The 13,331-nt window shown below is 37.7% G+C and overlaps 1 protein-coding gene across 1 annotated transcript in view; it reads left to right on the top strand.

Annotated features, from left to right (window-relative positions):
- Window positions 1-13,331, top strand: part of Smp_073110 (putative vacuolar protein sorting vps41) — a gene marked incomplete at its 5' end in the record, with an annotated part of 37,256 nt that overhangs the window by 15,397 nt on the left and 8,528 nt on the right.

The raw sequence follows: 13,331 nt of genomic DNA on the forward strand, positions 1-13,331 counted from the left end.
GGAGATTGTGGTATTTTCAACTGTGAAAATACCACAATCTCCACAAATGCTCATACTGACAATAATCATGTGCTCACTGGTAGCAAGCTTCAAGATGGATTTCCTGGAGTTTTAATGAGAAGCCGTGACCAGTGGAGTCCAATCTGTGCCGGGTGGAGACAGTTATCCACTTCACACAAAGGATGAAGGGTTGTGCAAGATCATAGATCGATTGAAGCTACACATTGACATCATTGAATACCGGCTCAGTGGTCTAAAGGTTAGGGGTTTGCACGCGAGACCGAAGGTTCTGAGTTCGAGTTCCGCATGCGCGTACCACTGAGGAGTCCCATTCTAAGACGAAACAGCCGTCTAGTGCTTCTAGGTTTTCAATGGTTGTTTAGCTTAGATAGACTTATGAATCCAACCATTAAAATGACTACAGTCTCCTCAAATCCCCATTTTGATTCCTTATTTAATAAGTTGATAATCAACTCATAGCGGATTCTCACCCACAAATGACTAGACGGTAGGACAAATCCCCACTAATCTATTAAACTTGACTAGTAACAACTATATTTATCATTTCATGTAAGACAAAATAAATATGATTAATTGTATACGGAGAATAACTTAAGGTCACTGACTAATGCAATAATGTAATTTATCCGGGTGATTCGTGCAATTTACCATTGTTTAAAGATAATTTTTTTTATCAGAAATTGATATCAGTTGAAAAATCATTGGAAACCAAGTGAAAATTACTAGCTGTTTTGTATAAGGTCTTAGTCTTCTTAACAGTGCACACTTAAAACTTACCAATTTCAAGTCTGTGGTGGACCTCAGCAAAAGAGCTTAGTTGAAATATAACAATTCGCAACGTTACCAACAATATACCAAAAGAATTAACACTAAGAACCTAAGCGTGTGTCTATGATTAACGCAAAAGGTAACAAATTACAGTTAAATTATAAAAAGGTATATTGAACAACAAAATGGTAACAGTGTTATGAAATGAATGTTACTTGTAAGCTGCTTTCTGAGATAACAACCACAAATAAGTTCACTTGGTTAACAAAGATTCCTCTGCACGTGATGGCACCAACAGCAAAATGGAGAAGATTAGATCCAGTAGTATTATTCAGTAATGATCCGGGCCAAAACACCAACGTAGTGTGGAATGGTCTAAAAAGATGTTATAATACTATTATAATCTTCAATCAAAGGCCGTGGCCGTTAAAGCAGAAGAATAGACGGCGGATACCACGTTTATATTTTAAGAAGCGCGGTAGTGAAGTCGTGTTATATATAAACAAACAAAAGTATTCGTTTCTTTACGATTGATACAGAAAAACAATAGATATCAAATATGAGTGTGATTACATAAAAAGTGTGACAACTAGGAAAAATATGTGACCTTTAATTTGTTGTTACAAAAAATCACTAGACATAAATGTCACTATATAACTCCCTCCCTAGGGCATGCGTCGGTGGAGGTATGCCCGACGTAAATTCTAAGTGCTTTGGAGGGGAAAAAAAATTATTACACAACAAAGGAAAGAATAAATAGAGGTTATCAAAAAAAAAAATTTAATAAGTATATATACTTATGAAACAAAATGTTTTTGTGTGGTTAGAAAAAAAAAAAAATTTGTGTTTATTATCTTTAATATATGTAAAAAAACAAAAAATTTAACAAAGATAATTGAACGTATAATAAAAATAATAGTGTTATTAATAATAACGTTAATTAAATTGATATATTACCGGAAAAATTTTTAATATCTGTATATATCAATGTAAACGATCAATTATAAAATGAACAAATACAACTAAGTTGGGTATCGTTACAGTTAATAATGAGCATCATGAGTAACTCTTAGCATATAGGTATTTACTCACATTACAGAATATGACCAAATGAAGATTAAGTAATGAGTTCAACATAACGTTTAGGAATATGTACCTGTCTTCCCGTACGAGTAGTTTTTAAAAAAGGTAAGGTAGTGGAATTAGGAACTAAGTTTGTAGGAGGCGTAACATTAGCATCACACATTGTTTGAGTTGGCGATTTCACAGAAGTAGGTGAAGAATTAGCTGGAAACGCAGGAAGCTGTGTTGTGCAGTTGTTGTCTTTAGAAGGCTTTCGACTGTTATGTGTTTCAGACTCTATGAAAGCGGGTTTTAACCTGTCAATTGCAACTGTTTCCTTTTTCCCATTCTTCTTGATTGTGAAATATTTTGCTTGCCTGTCTACTACTTCATAAGGTCCTTCATAAGGGTGTTGTAAAGGACGTCTTACTGAGTCGACACGGACAAACACAAATTTACATGTGTTTAGGTGCTTGCTAATTTGCTCTTTTAAGAAAACTGGTCGAGGTGCAACAGGCTTAATGCTATTCATGTGGCTCATTAGTCTTTCGCAAAAGGAGGAGGGGTCTGTACATACAGAAGTGCCTTTATGCGTGACTAGTTGACCAGGTAAGGTTAAATTAGTTCCATAAACTAGCTGAGCAGGTGAGCCCTTATATTTCTCTTTGGAACTGTAATTTTGAGTTCACTTATAAACATTACGGCGCTGATTTTTCTCTTGGTAGTGATTATTTTTTTTGTATATTTGTAATGTTTTCATCCGAGTCTGAAGACATCAGTCAGGACAACGACCGAACAGAGTTACACGCTTTAAACGTAATAAATGTACCTCCATTCAGTAGAGTAAACCCTCGTATATGGTTTGCACAGGTGGAAGTGCAGTTTCAGCGTCGTAACATTCGTTCACAACAATCGAAATACTCCTTTGTGCTTGGAATTCTACCAACTGAGGTAGCATTTGAGGTATCAGACCTCATAGACAACGTCCCTGTATCAAATGCCTACGACCAGTTGAAGCAGGCTATTATTCAACGTACCTCACTCTCGGATGAAAAGAAGCTACAACAATTGCTACATGAGTGCGAGCTAGGTGACAAGTCACCTTCCCAATTATTACGCCACATGAGGCAGTTGGCTGAACCTTTTAAGGTTGGTGATATATTTCTGAGAGAAATTTGGCTACAACGTTTACCAACAGTAGTCCGGCAAATTCTCTGCGCTTCTAACCAATCTTTAGATTTAGAGGTTCTAGCTAGCATGGCTGACAAAGTTCTAGAAGTAACGCCAGGCACAACACCCTACGTGCAGGCGATATCACAAACTTCGAGTGACACTAAAACTCCGAACATAGCTTCCTTAACAGCTGAATTAAGTGACTTACGTACACAGCACGCACGCACTGTCGCCAGTCTTGAAAACAAGCTAGATACATTACAATCAATTATTTCCAATCTCACATCTCGAAAGTCTCGCTCTAGTTTTCAGGGGACCAAGAACCGAGATAACTCAAGAACAAAGAAAAATGATAACATCTGTTGGTACCATAGAAAGTATGGTGACAAAGCTAGAAAGTGTGTTACGTCCTGTAAATTTTTCAGGTCATTTTCCTCGCCAAAAGATGTCAACCAGGCAGTAGTACCGACAAATGTTACAGGTCATGCTACTAGTCACCTTTTCCACGTTCTCGACAAAACTTCAGGCTACAAATTCTTAGTAGACACTGGAGCCGAAGTCAGTGTTATCCCAGTTACGCTAGCCAAGAAACCTATTTCTAAATGTGGAAAATATTCATTGAGAGCAGCTAATAAAACTGAAATAAAAACATTTGGAGAACAACTCTTGACATTAGATTTGGGAATTAGACGTCGACTAAACTGGGTGTTTATTATTGCTGATGTCCGTCACCCTATATTAGGTGCAGACTTTTTAAGCTCCTATAACTTATTAGTCGATGTTAAAAAACGAAAACTTATCGATTCGTGCACAAAACTCCAAGTTCATGGAATTCAGTCACACTATCATATACATAGTATTAAAATCAACACTCCAGTAAACGACATATTCGCCAATATTTTATCTAAATTTCCAAAGTTAACGAAACCAGATTACAGCGAAAACACCATCCAGCATTCTGTGGTGCATCGAATTATCACCAAAAACCAACCAGTTTCGGCACGTCCTCGTCGTTTACCACCGGACAAGCTTGCAGTTGCAAAAGCCGAATTTGAGCACATGATGCGACTAGGAATAATACGTCCGTCGAGTAGCTCCTGGGCATCCCCACTCCACATGGTACCTAAGAGGGATCAGGATTGGCGACCTTGTGGTGATTATCGATCAATGAATAACTTAACTTTACCAGATCGTTACCCCATTCCCCATTTACACGATTTTTCACTTACGTTACACGGTAAACAAATTTTTTCTAAAATCGACCTTGTGCGAGCGTACCATCAAATTCCAGTAGCATCTGAAGATATAGCAAAAACAGCCATCATTACCCCATTTGGTTTGTTTGAATTTCTGAGAATGCCATTTGGATTAAAGAACGCCGCACAGACTTTTCAACGATTTATGGATGAAGTCACTAAAGGCCTAGATTTTGTTTTCGTGTATATCGACGATGTATTAATAGCCAGTAGTTCGTTTCACGAACATATTGATCACCTACATCAACTTTTCGAAAGATTTCAGAGATTCGGTATAGTCATTAACCCATCCAAATGCATTTTCGGAGTCGAAGGCTTAGAATTTTTGGGTCACTCGATTGACAAACATGGTATCAAACCCTTAGACGCAGAAATTGAAGCTATCAAAAATTTTCCAGAGCCAGACTCACTAAATAAACTTCGACGTTTCTTGGGTATGTTTAATTTTTATCGTCGGTTTATCCCTCACTGCTCAGATATTCTACAACCCCTAACGGAGGCATTAAAAGGCAAAGCCAAAAAGTTCACATTATCCTCCGAAGCGAAAGATGCCTTTACTGCTGCTAAAACAGCGATTGCTTCTACCACCATGCTGACCTACCTCAGTCCTGATCCAGAAGCAACACTAATTTTGTGTACAGACGCTTCTCAGGCAGCGGTAGGCGCGGTGCTGCAACAAAGAGTAAATAATGAAGTCAAGCCACTTGCTTTCTTTTCAAAGAAGCTAGAACCGGCCCAAACCCGATACAGCACGTTTGGCAGAGAATTATTAGCTGTTTATCTAGCAGTTAAACATTTTAAACACTTACTACAAGGTAGAGATTTCGTAATCTTCACTGATCACAAACCTTTGACTTACGCTTTCAATGCCAAAAGTGATCGTTATTCTCCTAGAGAAACTCGACAGTTAGATTACATTTCTCAATTTTCTACCAACATACAGTTCATAAAAGGTGAGTCAAATGTTGTGGCAGATACTTTGTCACGTTTCGACGTTGATGCTATTTGCTCCACTAAAGGAATTGATTTGTTGGACATTGCACGCTTACAGGTTGATGATTCTGATCTTGCGGCTTGTAAACAAAATTCGAGTCTAGTATTGAAAAGTATTCCAATACCACATTCTGATTCTACTATAATTTGTGATACTTCAACTGGAATACACAGGCCATTTGTGCCAATAGCGTACAGGAAAAAAGTTTTTGATTGTCTTCATTCATTATCTCACCCAGGAGTTCGAGCTACTGTGAGACTGATCGGAGAAAGATTTGTCTGGCCAAAAATGAACTCAAACATAAAGGAATGGACCAGAAATTGTTTACAATGCCAGCGTAGCAAAGTTCACAGACATACGATTACAACACCGTCAACATTCAATCTACCTGACCATCGTTTTCAGCATGTCCACGTTGATTTAGTTGGTCCTTTACCCCCATCTAACGGATTTACTTACATCTTTACTGCAGTGGACCGTTTTACCAGATGGCCAATAGCATGTCCAATAAAAGATATCTCAGCAGAAAATATTGCTGCCGTGTTTCTTGACAGATGGATTTCTAATTTCGGTGTACCTTCTACCGTTACTTCCGACAGAGGTTCACAATTCCAATCGCACCTCTTCAACGAATTTACGCGCATCTTGGGAATCCATCACATCACTACAACTGCATACCATCCAGCAGCAAATGGACTAGTGGAACGATTCCACAGACAACTTAAAAGCTCATTGATGGTACAGCCTGATGTAACTAGATGGAGTGAATTCCTACCTCTCATATTATTGAGCATACGCTCGACAATTAAGGAAGATCTACAATGTACACCTGCTCAGCTAGTTTATGGAACTAATTTAACCTTACCTGGTCAACTAGTCACGCATAAAGGCACTTCTGTATGTACAGACCCCTCCTCCTTTTGCGAAAGACTAATGAGCCACATGAATAGCATTAGGCCTGTTGCACCTCGACCAGTTTTCTTAAAAGAGCAAATTAGCAAGCACCTAAACACATGTAAATTTGTGTTTGTCCGTGTCGACTCAGTAAGACGTCCTTTACAACACCCTTATGAAGGACCTTATGAAGTAGTAGACAGGCAAGCAAAATATTTCACAATCAAGAAGAATGGGAAAAAGGAAACAGTTGCAATTGACAGGTTAAAACCCGCTTTCATAGAGTCTGAAACACATAACAGTCGAAAGCCTTCTAAAGACAACAACTGCACAACACAGCTTCCTGCGTTTCCAGCTAATTCTTCACCTACTTCTGTGAAATCGCCAACTCAAACAATGTGTGATGCTAATGTTACGCCTCCTACAAACTTAGTTCCTAATTCCACTACCTTACCTTTTTTAAAAACTACTCGTACGGGAAGACAGGTACATATTCCTAAACGTTATGTTGAACTCATTACTTAATCTTCATTTGGTCATATTCTGTAATGTGAGTAAATACCTATATGCTAAGAGTTACTCATGATGCTCATTATTAACTGTAACGATACCCAACTTAGTTGTATTTGTTCATTTTATAATTGATCGTTTACATTGATATATACAGATATTAAAAATTTTTCCGGTAATATATCAATTTAATTAACGTTATTATTAATAACACTATTATTTTTATTATACGTTCAATTATCTTTGTTAAATTTTTTGTTTTTTTACATATATTAAAGATAATAAACACAAAATTTTTTTTTTTCTAACCACACAAAAACATTTTGTTTCATAAGTATATATACTTATTAAATTTTTTTTTTGATAACCTCTATTTATTCTTTCCTTTGTTGTGTAATAATTTTTTTTCCCCTCCAAAGCACTTAGAATTTACGTCGGGCATACCTCCACCGACGCATGCCCTAGGGAGGGAGTTATATAGTGACATTTATGTCTAGTGATTTTTTGTAACAACAAATTAAAGGTCACATATTTTTCCTAGTTGTCACACTTTTTATGTAATCACACTCATATTTGATATCTATCTATGCAACATTCTCTGCGCTTCTAACCAATCTTTAGATTTAGAGGTTGACAAAGTTCTAGAAGTAACGCCAGGCACAACACCCTACGTGCAGGCGATATCACAAACTCCGAGTGACACTAAAACTCCGAACATAGCTTCCTTAACAGCTGAATTAAGTGACTTACGTACACAGCACGCACGCACTGTCGCCAGTCTTGAAAACAAGCTAGATACATTACAATCAATTATTTCCAATCTCACATCTCGAAAGTCTCGCACTAGTTTTCAGGGGACCAAGAACCGAGATAACTCAAGAACAAAGAAAAATGATAACATCTGTTGGTACCATAGAAAGTATGGTGACAAAGCTAGAAAGTGTGTTACGTCCTGTAAATTTTTCAGGTCATTTTCCTCGCCAAAAGATGTCAACCAGGCAGTAGTACCGACAAATGTTACAGGTCATGCTACTAGTCACCTTTTCCACGTTCTCGACAAAACTTCAGGCTACAAATTCTTAGTAGACACTGGAGCCGAAGTCAGTGTTATCCCAGTTACGCTAGCCAAGAAACCTATTTCTAAATGTGGAAAATATTCATTGAGAGCAGCTAATAAAACTGAAATAAAAACATTTGGAGAACAACTCTTGACATTAGATTTGGGAATTAGACGTCGACTAAACTGGGTGTTTATTATTGCTGATGTCCGTCACCCTATATTAGGTGCAGACTTTTTAAGCTCCTATAACTTATTAGTCGATGTTAAAAAACGAAAACTTATCGATTCGTGCACAAAACTCCAAGTTCATGGAATTCAGTCACACTATCATATACATAGTATTAAAATCAACACTCCAGTAAACGACATATTCGCCAATATTTTATCTAAATTTCCAAAGTTAACGAAACCAGATTACAGCGAAAACACCATCCAGCATTCTGTGGTGCATCGAATTATCACCAAAAACCAACCAGTTTCGGCACGTCCTCGTCGTTTACCACCGGACAAGCTTGCAGTTGCAAAAGCCGAATTTGAGCACATGATGCGACTAGGAATAATACGTCCGTCCAGTAGCTCCTGGGCATCCCCACTCCACATGGTACCTAAGAGGGATCAGGATTGGCGACCTTGTGGTGATTATCGATCACTGAATAACTTAACTTTACCAGATCGTTACCCCATTCCCCATTTACACGATTTTTCACTTACGTTACACGGTAAACAAATTTTTTCTAAAATCGACCTTGTGCGAGCGTACCATCAAATTCCAGTAGCATCTGAAGATATAGCAAAAACAGCCATCATTACCCCATTTGGTTTGTTTGAATTTCTGAGAATGCCATTTGGATTAAAGAACGCCGCACAGACTTTTCAACGATTTATGGATGAAGTCACTAAAGGCCTAGGTTTTGTTTTCGTGTATATCGACGATGTATTAATAGCCAGTAGTTCGTTTCACGAACATATTGATCACCTACATCAACTTTTCGAAAGATTTCAGAGATTCGGTATAGTCATTAACCCATCCAAATGCATTTTCGGAGTCGAAGGCTTAGAATTTTTGGGTCACTCGATTGACAAACATGGTATCAAACCCTTAGACGCAAAAATTGAAGCTATCAAAAATTTTCCAGAGCCAGACTCACTAAATAAACTTCGACGTTTCTTGGGTATGTTTAATTTTTATCGTCGGTTTATCCCTCACTGCTCAGATATTCTACAACCCCTAACGGAGGCATTAAAAGGCAAAGCCAAAAAGTTCACATTATCCTCCGAAGCGAAAGATGCCTTTACTGCTGCTAAAACAGCGATTGCTTCTACCACCATGCTGACCTACCTCAGTCCTGATCCAGAAGCAACACTAATTTTGTGTACAGACGCTTCTCAGGCAGCGGTAGGCGCGGTGCTGCAACAAAGAGTAAATAATGAAGTCAAGCCACTTGCTTTCTTTTCAAAGAAGCTAGAACCGGCCCAAACCCGATACAGCACGTTTGGCAGAGAATTATTAGCTGTTTATCTAGCAGTTAAACATTTTAAACACTTACTACAAGGTAGAGATTTCGTAATCTTCACTGATCACAAACCTTTGACTTACGCTTTCAATGTCAAAAGTGATCGTTATTCTCCTAGAGAAACTCGACAGTTAGATTACATTTCTCAATTTTCTACCAACATACAGTTCATAAAAGGTGAGTCAAATGTTGTGGCAGATACTTTGTCACGTTTCGACGTTGATGCTATTTGCTCCACTAAAGGAATTGATTTGTTGGACATTGCACGCTTACAGGTTGATGATTCTGATCTTGCGGCTTGTAAACAAAATTCGAGTCTAGTATTGAAAAGTATTCCAATACCACATTCTGATTCTACTATAATTTGTGATACTTCAACTGGAATACACAGGCCATTTGTGCCAATAGCGTACAGGAAAAAAGTTTTTGATTGTCTTCATTCATTATCTCACCCAGGAGTTCGAGCTACTGTGAGACTGATCGGAGAAAGATTTGTCTGGCCAAAAATGAACTCAAACATAAAGGAATGGACCAGAAATTGTTTACAATGCCAGCGTAGCAAAGTTCACAGACATACGATTACAACACCGTCAACATTCAATCTACCTGACCATCGTTTTCAGCATGTCCACGTTGATTTAGTTGGTCCTTTACCCCCATCTAACGGATTTACTTACATCCTTACTGCAGTGGACCGTTTTACCAGATGGCCAATAGCATGTCCAATAAAAGATATCTCAGCAGAAAATATTGCTGCCGTGTTTCTTGACAGATGGATTTCTAATTTCGGTGTACCTTCTACCGTTACTTCCGACAGAGGTTCACAATTCCAATCGCACCTCTTCAACGAATTTACGCGCATCTTGGGAATCCATCACATCACTACAACTGCATACCATCCAGCAGCAAATGGACTAGTGGAACGATTCCACAGACAACTTAAAAGCTCATTGATGGTACAGCCTGATGTAACTAGATGGAGTGAATTCCTACCTCTCATATTATTGAGCATACGCTCGACAATTAAGGAAGATCTACAATGTACACCTGCTCAGCTAGTTTATGGAACTAATTTAACCTTACCTGGTCAACTAGTCACGCATAAAGGCACTTCTGTATGTACAGACCCCTCCTCCTTTTGCGAAAGACTAATGAGCCACATGAATAGCATTAAGCCTGTTGCACCTCGACCAGTTTTCTTAAAAGAGCAAATTAGCAAGCACCTAAACACATGTAAATTTGTGTTTGTCCGTGTCGACTCAGTAAGACGTCCTTTACAACACCCTTATGAAGGACCTTATGAAGTAGTAGACAGGCAAGCAAAATATTTCACAATCAAGAAGAATGGGAAAAAGGAAACAGTTGCAATTGACAGGTTAAAACCCGCTTTCATAGAGTCTGAAACACATAACAGTCGAAAGCCTTCTAAAGACAACAACTGCACAACACAGCTTCCTGCGTTTCCAGCTAATTCTTCACCTACTTCTGTGAAATCGCCAACTCAAACAATGTGTGATGCTAATGTTACGCCTCCTACAAACTTAGTTCCTAATTCCACTACCTTACCTTTTTTAAAAACTACTCGTACGGGAAGACAGGTACATATTCCTAAACGTTATGTTGAACTCATTACTTAATCTTCATTTGGTCATATTCTGTAATGTGAGTAAATACCTATATGCTAAGAGTTACTCATGATGCTCATTATTAACTGTAACGATACCCAACTTAGTTGTATTTGTTCATTTTATAATTGATCGTTTACATTGATATATACAGATATTAAAAATTTTTCCGGTAATATATCAATTTAATTAACGTTATTATTAATAACACTATTATTTTTATTATACGTTCAATTATCTTTGTTAAATTTTTTGTTTTTTTACATATATTAAAGATAATAAACACAAAAATTTTTTTTTTCTAACCACACAAAAACATTTTGTTTCATAAGTATATATACTTATTAAATTTTTTTTTTGATAACCTCTATTTATTCTTTCCTTTGTTGTGTAATAATTTTTTTTCCCCTCCAAAGCACTTAGAATTTACGTCGGGCATACCTCCACCGACACATGCCCTAGGGAGGGAGTTATATAGTGACATTTATGTCTAGTGATTTTTTGTAACAACAAATTAAAGGTCACATATTTTTCCTAGTTGTCACACTTTTTATGTAATCACACTCATATTTGATATCTATTGTTTTTCTGTATCAATCGTAAAGAAACGAATACTTTTGTTTGGTTATATATAACACGACTTCACTACCGCGCTTCTTAAAATATAAACGTGGTATCCGCCGTCTATTCTTCTGCTTTAACGACCACGGCCTTTGATTGAAGATTATAATAGTATTATAACATCTTTTTAGACCATTCCACACTACGTTGGTGTTTTGGCCCGGATCATTACTGAATAATACTACTGGATCTAATCTTCTCCATTTTGCTGTTGGTGCCATCACGTGCAGAGGAATCTTTGTTAACCAAGTGAACTTATTTGTGGTTGTTATCTCAGAAAGCAGCTTACAAGTAACATTCATTTCATAACACTGTTACCATTTTGTTGTTCAATATACCTTTTTATAATTTAACTGTAATTTGTTACCTTTTGCGTTAATCATAGACACACGCTTAGGTTCTTAGTGTTAATTCTTTTGGTATATTGTTGGTAACGTTGCGAATTGTTATATTTCAACTAAGCTCTTTTGCTGAGGTCCACCACAAATCTGGTGAGCCCTTATATTTCTCTTTGGAACTGTAATTTTGAGTTCACTTATAAACATTACGGCGCTGATTTTTCTCTTGGTAGTGATTATTTTTTTGTATATTTGTAATGTTTTCATCCGAGTCTGAAGACATCAGCCAGGACAACGACCGAACAGAGTTACACGCTTTAAACGTAATAAATGTACCTCCATTCAGTAGAGTAAACCCTCGTATATGGTTTGCACAGGTGGAAGTGCAGTTTCAGCGTCGTAACATTCGTTCACAACAATCGAAATACTCCTTTGTGCTTGGAATTCTACCAACTGAGGTAGCATCTGAGGTATCAGACCTCATAGACAACGTCCCTGTATCAAATGCCTACGACCAGTTGAAACAGGCTATTATTCAACGTACCTCACTCTCGGATGAAAAGAAGCTACAACAATTGCTACATGAGTGCGAGCTAAGTGACAAGTCACCTTCCCAATTATTACGCCACATGAGGCAGTTGGCTGAACCTTTTAAGGTTGGTGATATATTTCTGAGAGAAATTTGGCTACAACGTTTACCAACAGTAGTCCGGCAAATTCTCTGCGCTTCTAACCAATCTTTAGATTTAGAGGTTCTAGCTAGCATGGCTGACAAAGTTCTAGAAGTAACGCCAGGCACAACACCCTACGTGCAGGCGATATCACAAACTTCGAGTGACACTAAAACTCCGAACATAGCTTCCTTAACAGCTGAATTAAGTGACTTACGTACACAGCACGCACGCACTGTCGCCAGTCTTGAAAACAAGCTAGATACATTACAATCAATTATTTCCAATCTCACATCTCGAAAGTCTCGCTCTAGTTTTCAGGGGACCAAGAACCGAGATAACTCAAGAACAAAGAAAAATGATAACATCTGTTGGTACCATAGAAAGTACAATCTGCTCCTTTACGCATAAAAAACGCAATAGGACGACAGTGTTTAACGGTGGTAGTAGTAGTAGTAGTAGTACTATTATTGCTACCTTGAGCTAAACGACTGCATTCATTTGCAAGAGCTCTGGCTAACAGTGTTTTACCGGTACCTAAGGAAAAGTATAGTTTAAAAATATTCAGAATAGTTTATGTGGGCTTATATGCATGATCATATTTAATCAAAAGAAATAGACATGTGAATGCGTTTTAATGACGAAAATAACTACTTCTGACGACTAATTTCTCAACTACAGAATTGTTCTGCGATTCGGAATAGAATTCGGGGTAGTGGACAATAACGAGGTATGGCAACTTGGACCGATGCATATGTGTGCCTGGTCCTACGTTGTAGCTGACTGATTGACTGACTGAGTGGACGATAAACTGCGGTCGAATC

The sequence above is a fragment of the Schistosoma mansoni genome, chromosome 1, assembly GCF_000237925.1.
Source record: "Schistosoma mansoni strain Puerto Rico chromosome 1, complete genome".
NCBI lineage: Eukaryota > Metazoa > Platyhelminthes > Trematoda > Strigeidida > Schistosomatidae > Schistosoma > Schistosoma mansoni.